This window comes from Aotus nancymaae, unplaced genomic scaffold (genome assembly GCF_030222135.1).
Source record: "Aotus nancymaae isolate 86718 unplaced genomic scaffold, 86718_ANA_hifiasm-v0.15.2.pri h1tg000067l, whole genome shotgun sequence".
NCBI classification, from domain to species: domain Eukaryota; kingdom Metazoa; phylum Chordata; class Mammalia; order Primates; family Aotidae; genus Aotus; species Aotus nancymaae.
In genome coordinates, this window is record NW_026988482.1 from 21,106,537 (window position 1) to 21,131,981 (window position 25,445).

Sequence of the window (25,445 nt, forward strand, 5' to 3'; positions counted from 1 at the left end):
AATCTCACAGGACCTATAAAAAAATAACACAATGGAAAAAAAAGTATTCCAGCAACAGCTAGCATGATGAATAGAATGGTGCCTCACATCTCAATACTCACGTTGAATGTAAATGGCCTAAATGCTCCAATGAAGAGATACAGAATGGCAGGTAGATAAAAATACACCAACCATCTGCTGTCTTCAAGAGACTCACCTAACATATAAGGACTCACATAAACTTAAGGTAAAGCAAGCGGGAGGGAAGATATTCCATGCAAATGGAAACCAAAAGCAAGCGGGAGTAGCTATTCTTATATCTGTCAAAACAGACTTAAAAGCAATAATAGTTTAAAAAGACAAAGAAGAACATTATATAATGATAAAAGTATAGTCCAACAGGAAAATGTTGCAATCCTAAATATATATGCACCTAACACTGGAGCTTCCAAATTTATAAAACAAAATTACTACTAGATCTGAGAAATGAGATCGATGGCAACACAATAATAGTTGGGGGAGTCAGTACTCTGCTGACAGTATTAAACAGGTCATCGAGACAGAAAGTCAACAAAGAAACAATAGACTTAACCTATACCCTAGCAAAGAAGGACCTAAGCGATATTTACAAAACATTCTACCCAACAACTGCAGAATATACATTCTTTTCATCAGTTCATGGAACATTCTCCAAGATAGACCATATGACAGGCCACAAAGCAAGACTGAATAAATTTAAGAAAATCAAAATTGTATCAAGTACTCTTTCAGACCACAGTGGAATAAAATTGGAAATTAACTCTAAAAGGAACCACCAAAACTATACAAATACATGGAAATTAAATAATATGTACCTGAATAACATTTGGGTTAACAATAAAATCAAGGTAGAAATTTAACAGTTCTTTGAACTGAACGACAATAGTGACACAACTAATCAATACCTCTAGGATAGAGCAAAAGCAGTGCTAAGAGGAAAGTTAATAGCATTAAATGCCAAAAGTCTGAAAGAACACAAACAATCTAAACTCACACCACAAGGAACTAGAGAAACAAGAACAAACCAAGCCTGAACCCAGCAGAAGGAAAGAAATAACAAAGGTCAGAGCAAAACTAAATAAAATTGAAACAAAAAAATATAAAAGATAAATGAAACAAAAGTTTGGTTCTTTGAAAAGATAATCAAAATCAATAGATCACTAGCAAGATTAACCAAGAAAAGAAGAGAGACGATCAAATAAGCTCAATTAGAAATGAAATGGGAGATATTGCAAATGATACTACAGAAATACAAAAGATCATTCAAGACTACTATGAACAACCTTATATGCACAAACTAGAAAACCTAGAGGAGACAGATAAATTCCTGGAAATATACAACCCACCTAGATTAAATCAGAAAGAAATAGAAACTCTGAACAGACCAGTAACGAGCAGCAAGGTTGAAACAGTAATGTAAAAATTTGCCAACAAAAAAGTCCAGGACCAGATGGATTGACAGCTGAATTCTATCAGATATTCAGAGAAGAAGTGGTACCAATCCTACTGAAACTATTCCAAAAGATAAAGAGGGACTCTTCCCTAAATCATTCTATGAAGCCAGTATTACCCTAATACCAAAACCAGGAAATGACATAGCAAAAAAAGAAAACTACTGATCAATATCCCGATGGATGTAGATGCAAAAATCCTCAACAAAATGCTAGGTAACCGAGTTCAACAGCATACAAAAAGATAATGCACCATGATCAAGTCGGTTTCATACCAAGGAGGCAGGGTTGATTTAATGTATGTAACTCAATAAATGTGATGCACCACATAAACAGAAGTAAAAACAAAAATCATATCATCATCTCAATAGATGGAGAAAAAGTATTTGACAAAATCCAGTATTGATTTATGATTAAAACCCTTAGCAAAATCACCATAGAGGGACATACCTCAAGGTAATAAAAGCCATCTGTGACAAACCCACAGCTAACATTATACTGGAAAGGGAAAAGTTGAAAGCATTTCCCCTGAGAACTGGAAAAAGACGAGGATGCCCAGTTTCACCACTTCTACTCAACATACTACTGGAAGTTCTAGCCAGAGCAATCAGTCAAGAGAAAGAAATAAAGGGCATCTAAATTGGTATTGAGGAAGTCAAACTGTCACTGTTTGCCCATGATATGATTATATACCTAGAAAACCCTAAAGACTCATCCAAAAATCTCCTAGATCTGATAAATGAAGTCAGTAAAGTTTCAGGATAAAAAACCAATGTACAAAAATCAGTAGCACTGCTATACACCAGTAGCAACCAAGCTGAGAATCAAATCTAAACTTCAACCCCTTTTATAGTAGCTGCAAAAAAATAAAATAAAATACTTGGGAATTTACCTAACCAAAGAGGTGAAAGATCTCTACAGGGAAAACTACAAAACACTGCTGAAAGAAATCATAGCTGACACAAACAAATAGAAACACATCCCATGCTCATTGATCGGTAGAATCAATATTGTGAAAATGACTATACTGCCTAAAGCAATCTATAAATTCAATGCAATTACCATCAAAATGCAATCATCATTTTCCACAGAACTAGAAAAAAAAAATCCTAAAATTCATATGGAACCAAAAAAGAGTCCCCATAGCCAAAGCAAGACTAAGCAAAAAGAACAAATCTGGAAGCATCATATTACCCCACTTCAAACTATGCTACAAGATTATAGTTACCAAAACAGCATGGTACTGGTATAAAAACAGGCAAATAGACCAATGGAACAGAATAGAGAACCCAGACATAAAGCCAAATACTTACACTCAACTGATCTTTGACAAAGCAAACAGAAACATAATGTGGGGAAAGGACACCCTTTTCAACAAATGGTGCTGGCATAATTGTCAAGCCACATGTAGAAGATTGAAACTGAATCCTCATCTCTCCCATGGACAAAAATCAACTCAAGATGGATCAAAGACTTAAACCTAAGACCTGAAGCCATAAAAAGTGTAGAAGATAACATCAGAAGAACTCTCCTAGACGTGGCCTAGGCAAAGAGTTGATGACTAAGAACCCAAAAGCAAATGCAACAAAAACAAAGATAAACAGATGAGATTTAATTAAACTAGAAAGCTTCTGCACAGCAAAATAAATAATCAGCAGTGTAAACAGATAACTCACATAGTGGGAGAAAATCTTTGCACACTATGCATCTGACAAAAGGGTGAATATCCAGAATCTACAAGGAACTCAAATCAGCAAGAAAAAAACAAACAATCCCATGAAAAAGTGGGCTAAGGACACGAATAGACAATTCTCAAAAGAAGATACACAAGTGGACAACAAACATATGAAAAAGTGCTCAACATCACTAATTATCAGGAAAATGCAAATCAAAACCACAGCGTGATACCACCTTACTCCTGCAAGAATGGCTATAATTTAAAAATCAAAAAATAAGAGGTAATAATAATAGATGTTGGCGTGGATGTGGTGAAAAGGGAACACTTTTACACTGCTGGTGGGCATGTAAACTAGTACAACCACTATAGAAAACAGCATGGATATTCCTTAAAGAACCAAAAGTAAACTATCATTTGATTCAGCAGTCTCACTACTGGGTATCTATCCAGAGGAAAGGAAGTCATTATAATGAAAAAGGCACTTGCACATGCATGTTTACAGCAGCACAATTTGCAATTGCAAAAATATGGAACCAGCATAAATGCCCATCAACTAACAAGTGGATAAAGAAAATGTGGTTTGTATAGCCATGGAATTCTACTCAGCCACAAAAAGGAACAAAATAATGGCATTCCCAGCAACCTGGTTGGAGTTGGAGACTATTACTCCAAGTGAAGTAACTCGGGAATGGGAAAATCAAACATCCTATGTTCTCACCTATAAGTGGGAGCTAAGCTATGAGGATATAAAGGCATCAGAATGACATAACGGACTCTGAGGACTTAAAGGGAAGAATGGGAAAGAGACGTGGGATTAAAGACTACACACTGGGTACGGTGTACACTGCTCAGGTGATGGGGGTACCAAAATCTCAGAAATCACACCTAAAGAACTTATGTAAGCAAACACCACCTGTTCCCCCAAAACTATTGAAATAATAAAATAAAACAAAATAATGCACATGAAGAATTTAGCAAATAATGTAAACTCAATCAATGCTGTTATTATGGTTACCTAAACTCTGTTAGACTTAGATTACCCACCTTCACCTTAGTGATAGTAGGTTCACAGCTTGAACTTTGCCACAGAGAGTATTTACACCAAGAAAACTGGAAATTGATAAATGCTATTATATCAGGCATGTTGTGCCTGTTTTGATTTTTCCTCCAGACAGCTGATTGTTAAACATTTACCAGCACACCATTACAAAGTACCTATAGGGCCATGAATGAACAGGGAAGACGTCTGCATTTCTTTAATCTTAAATCTTCAAGGACAAATGGATCTGATATAATAACAAATACTGTATCTGAGTTTATATAAATCTTCGGTTTCAGCAGAAATAGCTTTTACTTGAATATCTGCCCTTCCCACTAGTGACTGGGGCCTGATTCCCTAGTTGTAGGGGTATTCCTGCACATGCCCACCACAGCCCAGTGCTGCTTCACAAAGAGAGGTCCTAGCCTTGCCCCTCAGCCATCTTGGCTGGGCTATGGTTCAAGACACACAAACAGTTCAAACCACATGGCTCTGGTTTCAGTTGAGGCATCTTAAACCCAATTTGCACTTCCCTTTTCTAGACTTTTAGTCTTATTCCTTTCTTCCTTTTCCCTCTGTGGGTTACTGTTGGGGATGGGTTGGAGTAGGGTTATTTTGTTTTGTTTAAGCCTTCATTTTTGGGCTGCCTCTCCTCCAAGCAACCCTGGCAGGTTTCCAGTCATTTAAATGCACATTCACATCTTCCAAAGGATTGTCTTGTGTTCTTTTGCCCCTTGCAGCCAGACCTACCCAAGGCCACTGAAGACAGAGAATTGGGTGGGTCCATGAAGGAGTGTATCTAGGCCCCTGACTGATTGCCACCCTGTCCTTAGCTCTGCCTGACTTTCCTCCTCCTGTATGCCCCCCAGTCCCTTCTCAGACCCTCTCTTGCCACAGCTATCCACACAATTTCTCACAGGCTTCCTCCACATAGACTGGCATTGAAGATTCCCCCTGAGGCCTGGGCAGGAGCCCTGATGTTCAGATAGGCAGGCGTCCCAGGCTGTCCCACTCTCTAGGACAATAAGGCTTGGTGCTCTCCATGTCAAAAGACTTAATGCCTGAATTCCTGTCTCACAGCAGTGAGACAGAGGAAGCAGGAAAGTGTGTAATGCCATACCACCAATCCATCTCCACATAGCAGCCACAGAGTATGGCATACCCAGGGCATTCCTGGATGGCCATGGTGGAGGTGGAGAGATGAGGGTTTCGTGGGGATAGATGAACTTCTAGCTAGACTTGGCAAGTGATGGGTCCAGTATGATAATCTGGAGAAGTTACAGGGCTGACAGGCAGCCTGGTTGCATTATTTTCCTTATCTGATTTGTCTTTCTCTTGCTGCTGCCTTGCCTCTGAAGCCACCAATCAGGAAGCCCTAGGCTTCTTCTTGAAGGGTACTGCCAGGCTGGCAGAGAACTCAGGAGAAAAACCTCCAGCATCCCTTACGCTTCCAGAGCCCTGCCCTACAGATCTGGTGCCCTGGGCCCTGGGTTCTAACTTCAGACACCATGCATGGCCAGGCATGCTGTGCCCCTCACCTTGCCCAAGCAACAGGCAATGGCAGGACCTTGCCACAGGCAGCAAGTACTCCAGCACACCAGACCTGGCATCCCTCAGATGCAAACCATGCCACCTTGGGCATTTTTCTTTACCACTTGTTGGAACCTCAGTTTCCCTACCTTTAAAATAGGGAGATAGTATTTCTTTCTCAGGATTGTTGCAAGAATTAAATGTGATTTAATTGGTAGGTGTTCAGCTCATGGGAGCTATGTGGCTATTTATTTTCTCATCCCATGCCTCAATCAAACTGGCAAACATCTGTTGAATGTCTCCTGTGTGCAAGAAAGCTGTCAAGAAACCCTTCATGCTAAAAAGGGGAAGGAGAGAGTATATTAAGGAAGTGCTCTAAAAACTCCCCATCCAGGTCCAGGCAAAGTTAACCCTTACAGTCTTGCATGCCAAGAGAGGGCCAACATTAGAAGAAATACCTAATGTAGATGATGGGGGGATGGATTCAGCAAACTGCAATGGCACGCGTATACCTACATGACAAGCCTGCGTGTTCTGTATGTGTACCCCAGAACTTAAAGTATAATAAAAAACAAACAAACAAAACAAAACAAAACAAAAAAACACCCAAAACTCATGTTGAAACTTAATTGCCATTGTGAGAGTATTAAGAGGTGAGACCTTTAAGAAATGATGACATTGTGAGGGCTCTGCCCTCATTAATGAATTGATGCCATTATCACAGAAGAGGTTATCATGGAAGCTTAGCCCCCTTTTTCTCTCTGTCTCAAACACTGGTTTGCCCTTCCACCTTCCACCATGGAATAATATAGCATGAAGGACCTCACCAGATGCCAGCACCTTGATACTGGATTTCCCAGCCTCCAGAATGGTGAGAAATTTCTTTTTTTATTAAAACAGACAGACACTCTCTCTCTCTCTCTCTCTCTCTCTCTCTCTGGAGGCTGGGTGCAGTGGCTCACGCCTGTAATCCCAGCACTTTGAGAGGTCAAGGTGGGCAGATCACAAGGTCAGGAGTTCGAGACCAGCCTGGCCAACATGGTGAAACCCCGTCTCTACTAAAAATACAAAAATTAGCCAGGTGTGATGGCTGGCGCCTCTAATTCTAGCTACTCAGGAGGCTGAGGCAGGAGAATTGCTTGAACCCAGGAGGTGGAAGCTGCAGTGAGCTGAGACTGTGTTGCTCACTACTGCCTAGGTGACAGAGCAAGACTCTGTCTCAAAAAAAAAACACAAACCTTTTTTGAGTCTGAACTTACATACTATCTAATGTGCAGCGTTTTATATCATGTTGTCTGTATTACATCTTTTCTTCCCAACTAGATTGTAAGCTTCTCAGCTGCTGGGCCCATGCCCAGTTGTTTTTCATGGGTTTTCCACAATGCCCAGCACTGAGATGCATATGTAAAAGAGGTGGTCAGTATAAGGACTTGCTGATTAAAGTTGATGCTTATGTGTGTGCACACATGTTGTGTGCATGCATATAGGTGTGTGTGTGTGCATGTATGCATGTGTGTGTGACTATTGATAAGTACAGTTTGATAGCTTTTGTTCAGAGTGACATTATCATGTGTCACTTATATAAATCTGTTTTCCCTTTTCAGCCTGCCTCAGCTTCAGGAGGCAAGAAGTCTTTTGGCTCCTGAGAAAGAAGGGAGAAAGACATTTTAGATCCTGTGGCTGGCCTGAAATTTGGCCAGGCACAGTGTGCTGGTGCAGGTCTGGGACATGGCTAGAGGTACTACAGGGCAATAGATGACTTGAGCAGGTTCAGAAACATAAGCCCAGAGGCGTCAGTAAATAGAGTCTCCATCGGGTGTGATCAGGGGTACCAGGAGCTGGGTAGAAAACAGTATGAGTGCTCAAAGCCAGAAACAACTCAGGGAGATCTCTCTCAAATGAAGGGTGCATATACAAAATAGATTAAATACTCCTGCCAGTTAATAAGAAAAGAACCAATGGCCTATTTTTTTTTTTAAATAGGCAAAAGACTTGATTAGGCACTTCATAGATGAGGATATCCAAATAACTAATATGTATGTGAAAATGTGCTCTGCATCACTAATCATTTGAGAAATGCAAATTAAAACCGCTATCTGAGACAGTGGTTTTTATTGAGACAAACCAGTGAGACAGCAGCACATAACCACCAGAATGGCTAAAGTTCAAAAAACAAAACAGCATCAACAGAAAACCAAACCCTAGGCCAGGCTCAGTAGCTCACGCCTGTAATCCCAGCACTTTGGAAGGCTGAGGCAGGCAGATCACCTGAGGTCAGGAGGTCAAGACCAGCCTGGCCAACATGGTGAAACCTTGTCTCTCATAAAAATACAAAAATTAGCCAGGCATGGTGGCATGCACCTATAATCCCAGCTACTCAAGAGGCTGAGGCAGGAGAATTGCTTGAGCCCTGGAGACGGAGGTTGCAGTGAGCTGAGATCGTGCCACTGCACTCAAGCCTGGCCAACAGAGCAAGATTCTGTCTCAAAATAAATAAATAAATAAATAAACCCTGAGAGTAGACAATACCAAGTGTTAACAAGGTTGTGGGCCAATGAGAACTCTCACATGGCAGTGCTGGTGCAAGTATAAATTGGTACAACCACTTGGAAAACTGTTTAGCTGCATGTAAAGCTAAACATGTGCTTTCCCTGGGACCCAGCAATTCTACTTCCAGATGGATACCCAAGAGAAGTGCATAGAAACCCAAAAGATGTGTTCAAGAACATTACTAGTAACTTTATTCATAATAGTCTCAAACTGAAAATCCAAAATTCTTATCAATAGTAAAATGAATAAATTAGTCATATGAGAGAATACAATATACAGTAATGTAAAATACCAAACTATTGCTATTACATACTACATGACCTCATTTATAATTAATTCAAGAATGGTTAAAATTGATGAGCAGTGATAGAAATAAAATAGATATGACCTCTATAGAGGTGGGTACTTATTGGGAAGAAGTGCTAGGGAACATTCTGGGGTTCCAGTAATGTCTTGACTTGTGGCTACGTGGGCATGGGCACATGCAAAAACTTAAGATTTAGGCATTAACAACTTAGGCATCTTACCATTTCAATCTTTAAATCTTTGAAAATATTTTAAATAAATTGTCCAGGAATGTAATTACTGGGTTGTATTGTAAGCACAAATTTAGTTTTGTAAGAAAGTACCATACTCATTTTCATAGTGGCTATATTATGTTCCCAGCTGCCAAGTATGAGTGATTCAATTTCTCTGCATCCTTGCCAGTGTTTGTTTTACTATTTTTTATTTAAGCCATTCTGATAAGTATGTAGTAACATCTCATGGTGGTTTTAATTTGCATTTCCCTAAAGACAAATGATACTGAACATCTCTGTACGTGCATAGTGGTTATCTGTATATTCTCTTCAATGATATGTCTGTGTGTATCTTTGCCCATTTTCTAATTGGATATTTTGCTTTTGAGTTTTGAGAATGCTTTATATTCTTCTAAACACAAATATTTTGTTAGATATGTTGTTTGCAAATATTTTCTCTGAGTCTGAAAATTATCTTTTCATCTGTTTAACATTTTTCACAGAACAAAGTTTTTAATTTTCATAAAGCCTAATTTATCCATTTTTCTTTTAATTGATGGTGCTTTTGAAACCAAGTCTAAGAACTCTTCACCCAATCAAGATCCCAAAGATTTCTTCTATGTTATTTTCTAAACTTTTGTTGTTTTGCATTTTACATTTAAGTCTATGGTAAATTTTGAGTTACTTTTTGTATAATATGTGAGGTTTAGGCTGAGGGTCATTTTGTTTTTTGGGTTTATCTATGAATGGGCAATTCCTCCAGCACCATTTTTTGAAAAGACTATCCTTCCATTTAATGGCTTTGCACCTTTGTTAAAAAACAGTTAAGCGTATTTGTGAGTCTAGTTCTGAGTTCCCTATTTGTTCTTTGGTCAGTATGTCTATCCCTCTGCCAGTATCGCTCTGTCTGAATTACTGTAGCTATCTAGGAAGTCCTGAAATCAGGTAGTGATTCCTCTCACTTTATTATTCTTTTCCAAAATTATTGTAGCTATTCTTGTAACTTTCCATATAAACTTAAGAATAATAAGCTTACAAATGGCTATAAAAATTTCACTGAAACTTTGATGATATCAATTGCCTTAAACCTTAGATCAATCTGGGGAAAACTGACATCTTTACTATGTTGAGTCTTCTAATCTATGAACATGGCATATCTCTCTATATTTATTTAGTTCTTCTTTTATTTTTATCAGCATTTTGTAGTTTTCAGCATACAAGTAATGTACATACTTTACCAGAGTTATACCTAAATAGGATATAAAAGCTTTATGGAGCAACTGAAAATGGCACAAAAATTTTTAATTTTGGCGTCCACATGTTCACTAGCGTATAAAAATGTGATTGAGTTTTGTTTGTTAGTTTTGTTTTTGCAATCTTGCTGACCTTAGGATTTCCTATATAGACCACTATTTCTTTCTTAAATAATAGGGACAGTTTTATTTCTTCATTTCCAATCTGTATACCTTTTATTTATTTTTCTTGTCTTACTGCACTGGATTAAACTCCCAGTTGAATAGGAGTCGTGACAGTAGATGTCCTTGCCTTGTTTCTGATCTTATAGGAAAACATTCAGTGTTTCTTCATCAAGTGTAACGTTATCTCGAGACTCTTTGTAAATGCTGTTTATCAAGTTGAGGAAGTGTCTCTCTATTTGTAGTTTGCTGAGTGTTTATCCTGCATGGATGAAATATATATATATATATTTGTATAAATATATATGTATGTATGAATATATATATACATATATATGTATATATATATTTCATATGTGTATATATATATACGTATGTATATATATATATTTCATATGTATATATAATATATATACACATATATGTGTATATATATTTTTTGCTCTGTCACCCAGCCTGGAGTGCAGTGGCACGATCTCAGCTCAATGCAACCTCTGCTGCCCAGGTTCAAGTGATTCTTATGCCTCAGCCCCCAGCTAGCTGGGACTACAGGTGTGTGTCACCACGCCTGGTTTTTTTTTTGTATTTTACTAGAGATGGAGTTTTGCCATGTTGGCCGGGCTGTTCTCAAACTCCTGACCTCAAGTGATCCACCCTCATCAGCCTCTCAAAGTGCTGAGATTATAGGCATGAGCCACCATGCCCAGCTGAAATATTTTGTTAAATCACTCTATCATAGATATCTTATCTATGTCAATATTCAACAAACTAGGTTTTCTGAATTGTTGAATTTATAATAATAAAGTTGTCCATAGTACTCTATTATTGTTCCTTTTAATGGCTGAAGAATCTATAGTAATATCCTTGTTTTATTTCTGATATTGGTGATTTGTGTCCCTTTTTTATCTTGTATGTCTTGCTAGAAATTTATCACTTTACTTCATTTTTTTGAAAAACCAGCTTTTTGTTTGCTTGATTTTTTTTTTATCTTGCATCCCTTGTGATGGAAGTTTCTTTGATTTTTATCTACTGTTTTTGTTTTCAATTTTATTTATCTTTTGCTCTTTTTTTCCTCCTTTCTGCTTATTTTGAGTTAACTTTGCTGCACATTTTCTGGTTTCTTGAGGAAAGAACTTGGATTATTAATTTGAGATGGTTCTTTTCTAATGGAAGCGTTTAGTGCTGCATGTTTTCCTCTCTGAACTGCTTTCGCTGCAGCCCACATATCTTGATATATTATATTGTTTTCATTTAGTTCTATATATTTTTAAATTTCCTTTGAGATTTCCTCTTTGACCCATAAATTACTTAGAAGTGTTTTAAATTCTCAAGTGTTTAGAGATTTTCCTGTTATCTTTCTGTTATTAAATTTTAGTTGGTTCCATCTTGGCTTGAGAACATACTTGGCATAATTTCAGTTAAAAAAATTGGGACCCTGGATATGGTTATCCTGGTGAATGTTCCATGGTACTTGAAAAAGTTTATTCATTGTGAAGGTATCTAAATTTTATATGAAGCCCCTTCCTGGTCAACATACCTAGAGAAGATTGTTATGACCAGATCCTGACAAATAGGAAGGTAACATCCCGCACCATACAGCAAGCCTTCCTGAAAATCCCTGATTAACGTTTCTGTCTTCCCTTCCCAAACTTTTCTCACCTACTGCCCAATTTCTGGTCTTTTTTTTCTTCCTCACAGTTCCGCACAGCCTTTCCAGTCTCACTGGGGACGTCCTGGTCTTTCTTCCTAGATCTCACATCGTACCCACACCTCCCCCACTCTCTCTTTCACTGTGGTTACAAAGAGAAATTTTTTTCTCCCTAATTTCAAAACTTGCCTCTTCACCCTTCATCTCATAAGAATTGTCTCTGAGTCACCCTTCTTTGAATGCAGAGTTTATAGTAAATAGCAAGTAACTTTCTCCATCTCCGAGTGCTGAATTTGACCACCCCTCCACCTTGTATCTGTGGTGCAGATGTCTTCCTGGCCATCTGCCCTGAGGTCTAAGTTGTGAAAACCATCTTCTCTAACCCTCCTAGACTCTTTTAATAATATGACATAATCTTCACTTTCTTGGTGCCCTGATTTACTTTGAAGTCTGCTGTTGATATTCAAGGCTCTCATGGAAGGCAAAAATAATAATAACAATAAGACTGCAATTGATTTGTTCTGCCAATGTTAACAGCACAGGCTTAGGAATTAAAAATACCTGAGTACAAATCTATTCTCTGCCATCTGATAACTGTACAAACATGGTAGGCCATATAGTCTTGCATTGCCTTAATCCTCATCTGTAAACTGGACATGTACAGAGTTTTGAGGATAAACGTGATGATGCATGATAAAACACTTGGCATGTGCCTGCCCATCAGATGAGAGTTATTCTTTTCATCTGTTCTTTCTTGTGTGTTGCATCTGTTATGTGTATTCTTATCATCTCTTGTGTTGCATTTGTGTTGCATCTGTTATGTGTATTCCCATGGGTGGACTCTGGACTCGGGAGCATGAAGTTATGCTTCAGAGACTATTCTGACACAAGACAAGAATTGTATTGTTATTTTGTTCTTGTGCTTGCTGTTATGAAAGATGATAATGTTATGTGTCAACGTCTCTTTCTTCTTCCTCTTTCTAGCTTTTCCTTTCCTGCTCGGCTATATGCGTAAGTGAGAGCTTTGATAGTTTGTGGGCACACAGGTAGACTATATTTCCAGTCTCTCTTGCATGTGCATGTGGTCCTATCACTGGGTTCCAGCCAATGGGAAGTGATATGAGCGATTTCTAGGCCAGCCCATAAAGCCCTTTCATGAACATTCTTTCATACTGTCGCCTTCCTTTTGGGTGGTACAGTTGAATATGTTGTGATCTCAGTTGCTAACTCTTGTGATATCAGAATCACAACAGGAAAGGTGTCTAGGAGTCTGTATTAATGTTTACCAAGCCTGATTAGCTTTACATGATCAAGGAATGCACCCCTAAGTGTTTAAGTCCATTATATATTTCAGAGTTTGTTTTTTATATCATTTTCTTAACAAATATAGACATCGGTATCCTGAAGTGGGATGCTGATGTACAAAAACCTAAAATGTATAGCATTGATGGTATAAATTGCCTTAAATGTTCAGGCAGTGGGTTGCAAAGGAACTGAGCTTAAGGACTGGAAAGCTGTGGTTGTCTGCAGTTGGGGTGGAGGGCAGGACGGACTGCAAAGGGAAACAAAGTATCTCTGGCAGCAAGGTGATGGAAATATTTTGAATCTTGGTTATGGGAGTTATTTAACAGATGTGTACAGCTGTCAAGATTCCTCAAATCATAGACATTAAATTGATGCAGTTTATTATACATACATTATATTGTAATAAGTTGTTTAAAACAACAACAGATCCCACACATGGTAAACTCCTTGTGTTAGATCATGATCCTAGATGCTGAGATGAAGATTCATGTGCAAGTAATTTATTAAGGAAATGTGCTCAGAAAAAAAACCAGCATAGGAGTCACAGAAGCAGGACAGAGAGGGAGGAGGCCAACCAAGAGTGTGGTCCCAGGCACAGCCCCTAGGGTAGTATCCCATAGGTGGACTCTGGACTCGGAAACACTGTTATGCCTCAGAGTCTATTCTGACACAAGACAAGGAAGTTGGAGAGATTCCTCCTGGCTCTGTGGGCAAAACCGCTCCAGTAGCCTGAGGGCAGGTCTCGATAGAGTCATAGGTGCACGTAGCTGGAAGAGAAGAACATGGAAACAGAAAGGGGTGCATAGGAAGGGTAGAAGGACTCCACAGGGTCCACCAGAGCCCTGCCAGCATCCGTGACACTCTCCTTGTAGAAGGAGGACTCATTTTTTGTTGTAATGAAGTCACAATATGCAAGTTTTCTTTTTCAAAGAGAAGTTCAAGAATTAAAGCCTAGGTGTTCTGACATAAAATTAAACTCCTGAATCTTGGGCACAGGTTTCTGGAGTGGAATGGAAAGCCTGGAGCGAGCAGAAATACTCCACCTCCCACCCCTCAGGACACCCCTCATGCCACGTCCACGGACCCCCCAGGAAGGCAGCAGGCAGAGTGGTTAGGGCTGGGCACTGGAATCTGATAGAGCAGGATTCCAGGACAAGCCCTACCATTTTCTGCTTGTGTGATCTTGGGCCTGTTGCAACAAACTCACCTCAGTGCCTTGTCTGCGAACTGGTGAAAAGAAATGTACTCATCTCTCAGGGTTTGAGGCACTCACTTAGCAGAATGCCCAGCCCCCTGTGATGTAAATGTAGCCCTTTCATCTACCTCCAACCCCCCGCCATACGCCCCCCCACCCCCCATCCCCGTCCTCTTGATTCACTGTCCTCATTCATGAGCCTGGGTCCGTTAATACCGCCTAGTGTTAAGGACTGAGGCACTTTTCCTCCCCCTCCACACTGGCCCTCTGATCTTTTCCAGAGCAGGCACCCTGGCACATGTTTTTATTCATTCAGGATTTACGCTGCTCAAAACCCATTTTGATAAGTTTTAAAATTGTCCAGATTAATCTTGGGGGTGGAATGCAAAAATGAAAACGGACTATGCACCCCTCCCTATGCAATGCGGCTCTTCCGGGAGTCCTGATCACCACCGCAGTTTACAGACACCACCAAAACACCTTATTACTCAGTTGTGAACAAAGCAAAGATTAAATCTTCCCACAGTAGGAAACATTTCTGGTTGTTATTTGTAGGAAAAGGAGTGATTAGCTTAAAGATCTATTATCTATCTATCTGTATTAGTCAACGAGTGCAAAGTTTCAGTTACACAAGATGAATAAGTCCTGGAGATGTACTGAACAGCATGGTGCCTGTAGCTAACAATACCGCATCGTACACTTAAAAATGTGCTAAGAGGGTAGATCTTATGTTCAAGTAATAATCACAATAAAAATAGGGCAGGAGGAAACTTTTGAAATGATATGTTTATGGTGCAGATTTGAAGGTGAAGGTTTCATAGGGGTATGTTTCTCTCCAAACTCATCAAGTTGTATAGATTAAATATGTGTAGCTTTTTATATGTCTAATATACCTCAATGAAGTGGTTTTTAAAAAGATCCAGTATTCATCCACTCCTCTTATCTCGTTTCTCTTGTTTATTGATCTGTCCCATCTCTCTCCCTGCCCCTAGCTTCTCTCTTCCATTTCCAGGGGCCCATCTGACAGTGTGAGGTACCGCGGAAATAAGGACTTCACATCTTCTACTTGGGTAGCATTATTTGAGTTTGTTCCTGTTTATTGGAAGTGCATTGTTTTTGCATTTAATTAGGAAATATTTTCCATATCCTGGGGAGAAAAATGTATTTTCTGAATCATTTCTGAATCATCGTTCAATTTTTTTCTTTATTATTATATTTATTTACTGAGTTTGATACCAGATTTTTGACATTCATATTAAAAAATGAAAATGAGGCTGGGCGCGGTAGCTCACACCTGTAATCCCAGCAGTTTGGGAGGCCGAGGTGGGCGGATCACCTGACGTCAGGAGTTTGAGACCAGCCTGACCAACCTGGAGAAACCCCATCTCTACTAAAAATACAAAAAATTAGCTGGGCATGGTGGTGCATGCCTGTAATCCCAGCTACTCAGGAGGCTGAGGCAGGAGAATCGCTTGAACCCAGGGGGCGGAGGTTTCAGTTAGTCAAGATTGTGCCATTGCACTCCAGCCTGGGCAATAAGAGTGAAACTCCATCTCAAAAAAAAAAAAAAGAAAAAAAAGAAAATGAGCAAAACAAAATACACAGAATGGTTAGAGGAACAACAGCAACAACACAGTCCCTCATGGGAATGCCCCGAAGGGATCTGAGGAATATTCTGAAGCTAATTTGAACATGCAGGTTATGTCTGTCCAGATCTCCAAAAGCAGCCACCAAGCAAGTTTTATACAGGGAAGGATTTTGTTGGAAAAGCACCTGGAAGGGAAAGTGGGCAGGAGCAGGAAGGGCTGGGAGAGCTGGCAGAACCCCAGTGAGGTCGGGGAGGAGGGTGCAGGCCAAAAGGAGTGGATGCATCCTAGACTGCTGTGCAGCCTGAGGAAGGTTTGGCATAGCCACCTGGGGTCCTTAAGCTAAGGTCAGTGCATCTCTCGGGATTGGGCCTGCCTCAACATCCTTGTGTGCTCAGTCACTGGAAGCACAACATTGATTTCAGAGCCTACAGAGGGGCCTGGGTCAGTCAGGCTTTCTCAGTGGGAGGGGCATGTTCATGGCTGCACGGGTGGTCTGCCCCATCCTTGGTTCCATTCTGAATGTGATGTTGCACTGATAGTAAGTATCAAGGCCCAGGCCAAGGCTAGACTCTGTTTCTCTTGAAATCACAGGAAGCCCACTGCCTCCCGCAATAGCATAGCTTACACATTCTCACTCCTGTGTCTTTTGTGGAATAGGCTATTAGGGGGATAGTCTTTTTTTTCTTTTTCTTTTTTTTTTTTCCGAGATGGAGTCTTGCTCTGCACCCAGGCTGGAGTGCAATGGCACGATCTCAGCTCACTGCAACCTCTGCCTCCCAGGTTCAGGCAATTCTCCTGCCTCAGCCTCCCAAGTAGCTGGGATTATAGGTGCCTGCCACCACACCTGGCTAATTTTTTGTATTTTTAGTAGAGATGGGGTTTCACCATGTTGGCCAGGCTGGTCTCCAACCCCTGACCTCGTGATCCACCCACCTTGGCCTCCCAAAGTGTTACGATTACAGGTGTGAGCCACCGTGCCTGGCCGATAGTCCTTTTTGTAAAGGTTTCATAGGAGAGCGGTGTGCTGTCAGTGGAGGGAGCACAGAAATACAGAGGACCGTAGACATGCCAGAGAGAGACCCTGATGGCCACAAAAATCCTTCCACTAACTTCCCTATAAAAGTGACAGTAAACATAAGTCTGGCTGGATCCCCACACTTCTGGCCCTGGCACCCGGGCAGGAAGGTGGATGCATTGAAGGAAGCTTTGCACTTCTCTCTGCTGCTCTGGCAATCGTTTCCGTTCACACACTTGAGGTTGTGGCTTGACCTGTGCTCTCCTGCAAAAACGTTCTGGCCCTTTCCTATTTGTGCGGTTTTTGTTCTTCCCTCCCGTGCTGCCGTGCTCCCATGCTGCCGTGCTCCCATGCTGCCGTGCTCCCGTGCTGCCGTGCTCCCATGCTGCCGTGCTCCCGTGCTCCCGTGCTGCCGTGCTCCCGTGCTGCCGTGCTCCCGTGCTCCTAAGTATGCTGTCATACTTTTGCATGTGTTGTTGTCGTTTTGGCTTTTTTTTTCACCCAGAAATGCATTTGCTTCAGTGTAATGTGACAGTGAGAATCTGGGAGATTGGAAGGCATTCATGTCTGGTTGGGTTTTCCCACGCACCACTGTTTTTCCTGCGAGCTAAGAGCCCCACAAAAACACAAAAAATTTCTTTCCCATTGTAGAAAAAACCAGGACAGAACAAGCCATTCTAGACTTCAAGAAAACCACTTTGGGTTCTGGTTTCCTTCAGGTTTGATGCCATCCTCGCCTTCAGCTGAGAGGCAACATGCAACTATTCTTCCGATGATAGTACCATGCAGGAAATCAGAACACCATGTGGTTAGCCCACGCTCTGGGGTAGAGCCAGCTCTGTCCTTCACTCTCTGTGGCTTTCGTCAAGTCCCTCATCGAGTCTCAGCTTCCCCATCTGCAACACAGGGGTGAGGTAGCAGGGTTGCAAGAGCATACTGTTACCTACTAGGCTGCTGTGGATACCCTGTCAAGGTAAGACGATGGGAAGGAGGCTGTTTGCCCCTGTAGTGCCTGTGCACGCATCAGGCCAGCACCGCTCAGAGTGCTCCTAACACATCCTGACCTTGAGAGATGTTAACACTTGTTATTTGAAAATAAATTTTTTCTAAGTTAAAAATAGGTTTGAGAAATGCTGGATTGGGAATGTTTTAAACAGATTCATCACTGCAGGACTTCTCAGGGGCCTTTAATGCACTGGGAATCTCCAGAAGTGTTTTCTAACAGGGCATGCTTTGATCCTAAGAGACATTAAATACATTGGGATGGAGTTGTTGGTTTAATCAGTGGGTAGTTCATGAGAAACTTCAACCTGAAAGTCACGAGGGCTCTTGACACCCAAGAAAGCCCAGGAGAGATCCTTGACATCCTTGAAGCATCAGATCCAAGATCTCCCAGGGTGACCACATACCCTTTTGGAGTCCATTCGGGCTTCAGATGTTATCTGGGGCCACATTTCTATCAAGAATTTCTGTAGTTGTGTTTATCCTCACATAAAGCCTCATCTTAACATTCTGTAAAGCTTAGTCTTGCAATTGATAACCACTCATTGCCCTAACTGGAGCACCCCACAAAATGCCCCCTGGTTTCCCTTGTTTCTATGTGGAACACACAGTAGACTCCCATGAATATCTGAGTCACTGCTGAATCCCATGTTCCTGTAGGTAATTTATCCCAAGTGTATGTTTTCTGCCACCACTTTTAAAGATCTCTTCATTATGGCTTTCCTTCCACAGCCATCACCATCATTTAGCTTGTTTTATAAAGAAATGAGGTTCTTTGGCTGTTTAAATCACATCTGGAGAATTTAAGGCTGTAGTGAGTGGTGAGGATCGATTTGACCAGGTCCACTCACCAGGTGGAGGGCTCCCTCCCACACACAGCCCTCATTCCCACCTCCCACTCCCTTTCTCCTGAAGGGAGCTCAAAGTGTCTACACCTGGCTTCTCTCCCCCTCTTACTGGAGGTGCAGTGGCTTTTAAATTGCTCAGATTTGGAAAGAATAGCTGGAAAGCCTTAGCCCAGCTCTGCTCCTCTTCCTCTTGAAAGAGAGCTGCCGTGACTCAGTAGACATTTGTCTAGTTCTGTAGTTTAGTTAACAGGCTTCTTTTTTCCCTTACTTCCCCCACCCACCCATGTCTTAACTTGCTCAGACCCCAGACAATAAAGGGATCAGGGGAGAGGGAAGAGCTTCTTTCTCTCCAGATGATACTGAGCACCAGAAGACTGGGTAGGCAATAAATGCCCCAGGAGTGTGGAAGTGGAGGTGAGCACCAAGGCCTGCTACATGAAGGCATAACAACACATGATATGGAGGTTAGCACTGGAGAAGCACTTCCTACAAGCCAGGGCGTGTGAAATGCTTCTCATGGATTAGCTCACCCAATTCTCACATCCCTGCAGGTACTCTCATGATCATCATTTATAGACTAGGAAGTTGAAACTTTCACATTGCTAGTAACTCACCGGGATTGGAGTCCATTCTTTCTAAGCAGAAAGTGATATCCTTGTGGAGAAACCGGATCTTGATTGCAGGTCAGTGTATAGAGCACCCTTGACATAAGTGACTCCATCTTAGAAAAAGACTTCATCTTACATTTCAAAAGGCATCAAGGACCAGATGTTTTGCCTGATTAAAAGACTGCATTCAACCAAATAAGGACATAACCAAACATACTCTTCCACTATGAGCCCTCACCAGAGGACTGGCCATAAAAGAGCAGGACTTCAGCAGCTCAGAACAGCCAACTTAACAGACGCTGTCTTGCTGTCATTTGTGATAAGCACCCAGCATCTGCCGCCAAAGGCTCTGTGCACGTCAAATACTCTTCCTTGCAAGATGCTGATGCTGACTGGCACCTGGGCCATTCCAGGACATTATTTTTGTTCATGTTGCTCTCCCCGGACTGGTTTGCTATCTCTTTTTCCTATCCCTTTTCTCTTGATGACAAATGTTACTTTGTTTGACCTGAAATATTTAATTTATAGTATTTATATATTGATTAGGTATACTATGACATGTGATTTGCAATACTGACTGACTTGGGGAGTGGCTTGAGCCTGTGTGCCCATGGCTCTGACTATGGAGTAAATGGGTGGTACCAAGGAGAACTGCCTCCTTGGGAACGCCATGCAGCTTGTGGCTTTTGTGATTGAAACAGCATCAGCAAAAGTCTGACCTCATGGAAAGACACAAACACTCATAGATCTGGTTATCTCTGTCCTTGTGCCACTCATGATAATTGAACTCAGAGCAACAGAGAGAAAAGGGAAGACACTGGCTGCTGGGAGCTGCCCTCACCATGGTGGTGCATGGCAGGTAGAAGGCCACATGGGCTCCTCTCCACCAGCCCCATGGACAGGCTCCCGGGACAGCTCGCCTTCCAGGAAGTCCTGCTGACGCTGTTGTTGTTGCATTGGGTAGACATCTGCCCCTATGTAACCTCTCCACCCTGGGCTGTGTCAAACTGCCCACCGGAAATGTCACCTCTATAATAACGAAAAACAACTAGAGAACTTCTTATCTTTTCTTTTGCAGACCAGAAGCTTCCAGTTCCTCTAATTCTTATCCGATAGTTCTTATGCATGTGGCTATTCAGTTTTCCCAGCAGCATGGATTGAAGAGGGTGTCCTTTCTTCAATGCATGTTTTTGGCACCTTTGTTGAAAATAAATTGGCTGTAAGTGCGTGGATTTATTTCTGGGTTCACTATTCCATTCCTTTGGTTTATGTGTCTGTTTTAACACCAACACCATGCTGTTTGGGTTACAATATAAGCTGCTACATTTTAAGATCATTTGTTATGCAGCAACAGTAACCAGAATACCATTTTTTATAATCCAGGTGCCTGATTTTGATCTTATCACCTTCAAGATTGAGAGAATAATTTCTACGCATTTGAGAGAAATCAAGATCTGCTTACATTTCCTAGTTGGTTAAGCACATAGTTTCAGATCTTTTCTCTATTTCAATTACATATTCTTGGGAACAAAACTGCTTTCCTTGAAAGCTGCTCCAACTAAGAGATTGACACTTTTAGTTATTTAAATATATGATGAGTCGCTTTTAATTATAGTGCATTTTATAAGAAGCTGCCTTATTTTCAGAATGGCTATACCATTTTTGCATTCCCTCTAGCCATGTTTGAGAGTTTCAGTGTTCTGTATTCTGGTTAGCACTTGATATTGTCAATTAAAAAAAGAGGTAGTCGTCTGTAATCCCAGCACTTTGGGAGGCCGAGGCGGGTGGATCACGAGGTCAAGAGATTGAGACCATCCCGGTCAACATGGTGAAACCCCGTCTCTACTAAAAATACAAAAAATTAGCTGGGCATGGTGGCACGTGCCTGTAATCCCAGCTACTCAGGAGGCTGAGGCAGGAGAATTGCCTGAACCCAGGAGGCGGAGGTTGCGGTGAGCCGAGATCGCGCCATTGCACTCCAGTCTGGGTAACGAGCGAAACTCCGTCTCAAAAAAAAAGAGGTAGTCATTCTAGTAAGTATGCAGTTGTATCTCATTGCAATTTTAATTTTAATTTTCCTAATGACTAACAATGTTGACAGTCTTATGTGCTTTTTTGCCACCTATATATCTTTTTTTTTTCATAGAGTGTCTTTTTAGATCTTTTTTATTGGGCTGGTTTATTTGCTTTCTCAATGTTGAGTCCAGTGCCTTTACTAGGGAAGCTTACAAAGTGCTGCAGCAGTCCTCATGACAGACAGTGAGAAAAAGAGATGTTCTTCCTAGGTATGTCTGCCACAATGGGGTCAGGGTATGGAGTTTATATGAGGATTTACAGAATTTGGCTCAGGGCTGGGGATAACTTCTTTTAGTGTTATAGCAACAACCTAAATGCCTTTATTAGTGCCTGGAAATGTTCAAGTCCCCAGCCTGGTTCAAGCTACAAGAGACAACACAAAGCTGGTCAAGTTACAGGGTGGTCAAGACACTCTCTCTTTCTCAGGTGGGACAGAGAAAAAAGTAGGGGGAGCTGGGGGAACCTACAATCACGCAAATGAACCTCAAACTCATTATGCTGAGAAGAAAGCTAGACACAAAGGAGTAGGTACAGCATGATGACATTTATATATGATACTCGAGAACAAGCAAAGCTAAGCTAGAGCACCATAACGCAGATCAGTGGTTGCCTGGGACAGGGAGTAAGGGGGTCATCCACTGAAATGGGGCATAAGGTACTTTTTGAGGTGTGAGAATGTCCTATATTTGATAATGGTGGTGATTCACAGAGGTATGCAATTGTTTAATTTGTTGACCTGTACACTTAAAATGGGTACAAGCAGATGAGACTTCAGTATTCTTAAAGAATCTGCTTTGTTGCAAAATGCCAGAAAGAAATGCTGTCTCCTGTCCTCTTTGTCTCCAAGTCTAGAAATGGAAGTGAATGAATTTTTACAGTCTCTTATTAATTAGCTGTTAAAAATCTTATGCATGTAGCTTCTTTACAGAAATCTCCAAATGCTTTTTAAATCTTTGTAACCTAGGAAATACTATAATTTGTTGATTTCAGATGAAGAATGCTTTATTATAGTTTTACCTCTGCAGAGATGTCTGTAAGGTATATTGCCGAGTCAAAATGAGGAAACTGAGGCCAGTGTGAGAAAATGAGAATCCAATTTATTCAGCTCCCGGGCGAGGTTCTGTGGTCCAGGAAGGGGCCAGAGAAGTCACACTGGGCTTCTCAGGGTGCGGGGTTTTATAGGGAGTGGAGGTAATTGATTGGTCTTTAGGGAAACAAAGAGCAGACTTTCATTGGTGAGGAGGGTTGATTGATTATTAGGGAAAACAAAGAGCAGACAGTTTCATTGGTGAGGGGGTTTGATTGATCACTAGGGAAACAAAGAGCAGACAGTTTCATTGGTGAGGGGAAGTCAAGGTGCCGACGGGGCGAGCTGCCATTGGTTGCCAGGCTGGACTACTGGTGGGTTGACCGGCTGGGGAGGTCAATGTTAAGCTGCCGTTGGACAAATCTTTGGTGGGCTTTTTAAATTTTGAAGGGGTCGAGTGAGGAATGCAGGAGTGGGTGTGTGGAGCCTGCATAGAGAGACCAGATAGGAGTGGGTGTGGGGAGCCAGCATAGAGAGGCTGGCACGGGGAGAGAGAAGTGTGTCCATTTAACTCCCGGTGAGGCAGCTGGCCTTACATAGTCATTTGGTAATTGAGATTATTTATCAAGCTCCTACCATGTGCTTCATCGTAGCCAAAATTTTCACTGTAGATGATGAAATTAGGGTGTAGGAAGGCTAAATGACTCATTATGTGACCTACAAATGGGAGAGGTGAACCCAGGTCTGGCTGGTGCTAAATCCCAGGTGCCTTCTATTTCACCACTGGTGAGAACACAGAGCACTAACTAAGGAGGCTGGAATTGGAATTCCCGCTCTACCATTTAGTCATGTGTGACCTTGGATGGGCCACTTGACCTCAATTCCTTTATCCACAGGTTAGGCTGTTACCAGGCATTGCTCCTCATTCTGGTCTACTGCATAGTCCTGTGGGGAGCAGTTTGCATCATTACACTGTGAATGGCACCCCATGGAGGCAGCTCTGGGATGACAATCCCCCTATTAAGTTAAAAGGTTGTTGGCTGGTAGGGGTTGGTTACTTCATGGCACCTGTCTCACAGACTCAGAACTGTGCTGCATACTATCCTCCTAGACAAATTGCTCAACTAAGACCAAGTCCTCGCTGGACTGCTCAGGGCACCAGACCTCATCCATTCCAAAATATGCCTGGTGCTACCTGCCCAGCTGCTCCTAGACTACCATTTAGTACTATGAGACCAGCTTCTTCACAGGTTCCATGAGTCAGGTCAACACAGCGTGTTGCTAGCACATCAACACAGACAGTGGGTCCATGTCCTGCAGCTGCAGCTGCTGAAGCTACTTCTGCTGTCTGCACCGTTTCACAGTATAAATATGCTGTGGGAGTCGCAATCCTCAGCAACATCTTCATGTACAGCCATAAGTTACAATGTCACAGCCTGCTGTTCATGTACAAGGCCAGGAAGCTTTGACTGCTTCCACGTTGGCATCTGCCCCTCCTCAAGAGCAAAAGCAAATGTTGGGTGAATGGCCGTTTCCTCTTATTCAAGCCATGCACCCTACTCTTGCTGGTAAATCCCTGGCATGTTGTTGGAGACTGGTAATTCAGAACTTCTTCATACACTTGGGTCTCCAGAGTCTCTCTGTTCTAAGGCTGAGGCTCTATAGCTGTACTACAGGCCCACCAAGCAAAAGAGGCTGCCCGGAAAGCCGTTAACAGCACCACCTGTGTTCCAGCTATGTAAAATTGATCACAGACCACGAAAAGAAACTTGTGCTTCACTGAAGAAAAAAATCTAAACATCAAAAAACTTAAATATTATGGAAAAAAAAATTGCAAAATATAAAATAAATAAAAAAAGGAAAGGAAACTTTGAACCTTAAATACTGAGCAAATGCCAGGTCTAGCAAACATAATGCTAGTCCTAGATTACTTACTGATACAAAAACAAAACAAAATTTAAAAAGCACAAAAAAGATAGTAAACTATGAAAACAAATTAACATTTATTATAGACCATGAGAAAAAGAATTTTTTCAGCAAAGTACAAAAATTTAAAGCATTCCTTTCTTTAATTTTGTAATTATTTACTGTGGAATAGCTCAAAATGTCAGTTCTATTTTAAGTAGCAGAATTGAAAACTGAGAAAGGAAATGTAATTTGGATTATAAAATTCTTGCTTTAATAAAAATTCCTTAAACAGTGAAAAAAAAAAGTTGTTGTGGGGTTTCTACCCAGAAAATGTATGTAGAATACTCTGAAAATCCTCAAGTACTGATCTCAAATAAGGTAGTACCAGTACTATTACTCAGAATCCTTCAGTAGCTCCCACATTTCCATGGAATCCACTGTGAACTCCTCAACTCTTTATAATCTAGCCAAGACCAGCAGTCAATCTTATCTCCCTCCACTCTTTGCCTGCTACCTCTGCCAGGCCCGTGCCTTTCTTGACTTCAGATGTCATCGACTGCCTGTTGGCATGTCATGTGATCTGGGATAAAACTCCACAGATAAAGTGAGAGGAGTGGAAGCCAGATGCACCACGATGGGCCTGCAGAATTCCACCCTCTGCTGAAGACCTGTAGGTGTCTCTGAATGTTCTGTGGGGATGGAGCTTCTGAATGTGTGTCATCCTAACAGATGTACATAATGTATTACACATTTTAAAATGTGTGTGTGGATTTATATATATATGTTAATCTCCCTGGCTCTTGGCTCCTGGTATTAGGATGTGAGCTTATCCATTCCCTAATTTCATTCCTGCCTACCCCTGCACAGGGACCAAGCCCACTTAACCTCTTGGCTTTGGTAGGTCTACCTCCTTCTTCCTAGAAACTCTCCCTACCCCTTCCACATGGCCAAATTCTATTCATCCCTCAGGCCCTTTCTCTTCCATGAAGACTTTCTCAGTCCCACATGGACCTGTTTTCTGAACC

General features: G+C 41.4%; 1 protein-coding gene and 1 pseudogene across 2 annotated transcripts in view; both read left to right on the forward strand.

Moving 5' to 3' along the window:
* The window catches only part of CCR3 (C-C motif chemokine receptor 3), a 57,340-nt gene that overhangs the window by 6,000 nt on the left and 25,895 nt on the right, over nt 1-25,445 (forward strand). The gene's annotated exons all lie outside the window — the stretch shown is intronic.
* Nucleotides 19,191-24,254, forward strand: LOC105729853 (polyadenylate-binding protein 1-like; annotated as a pseudogene).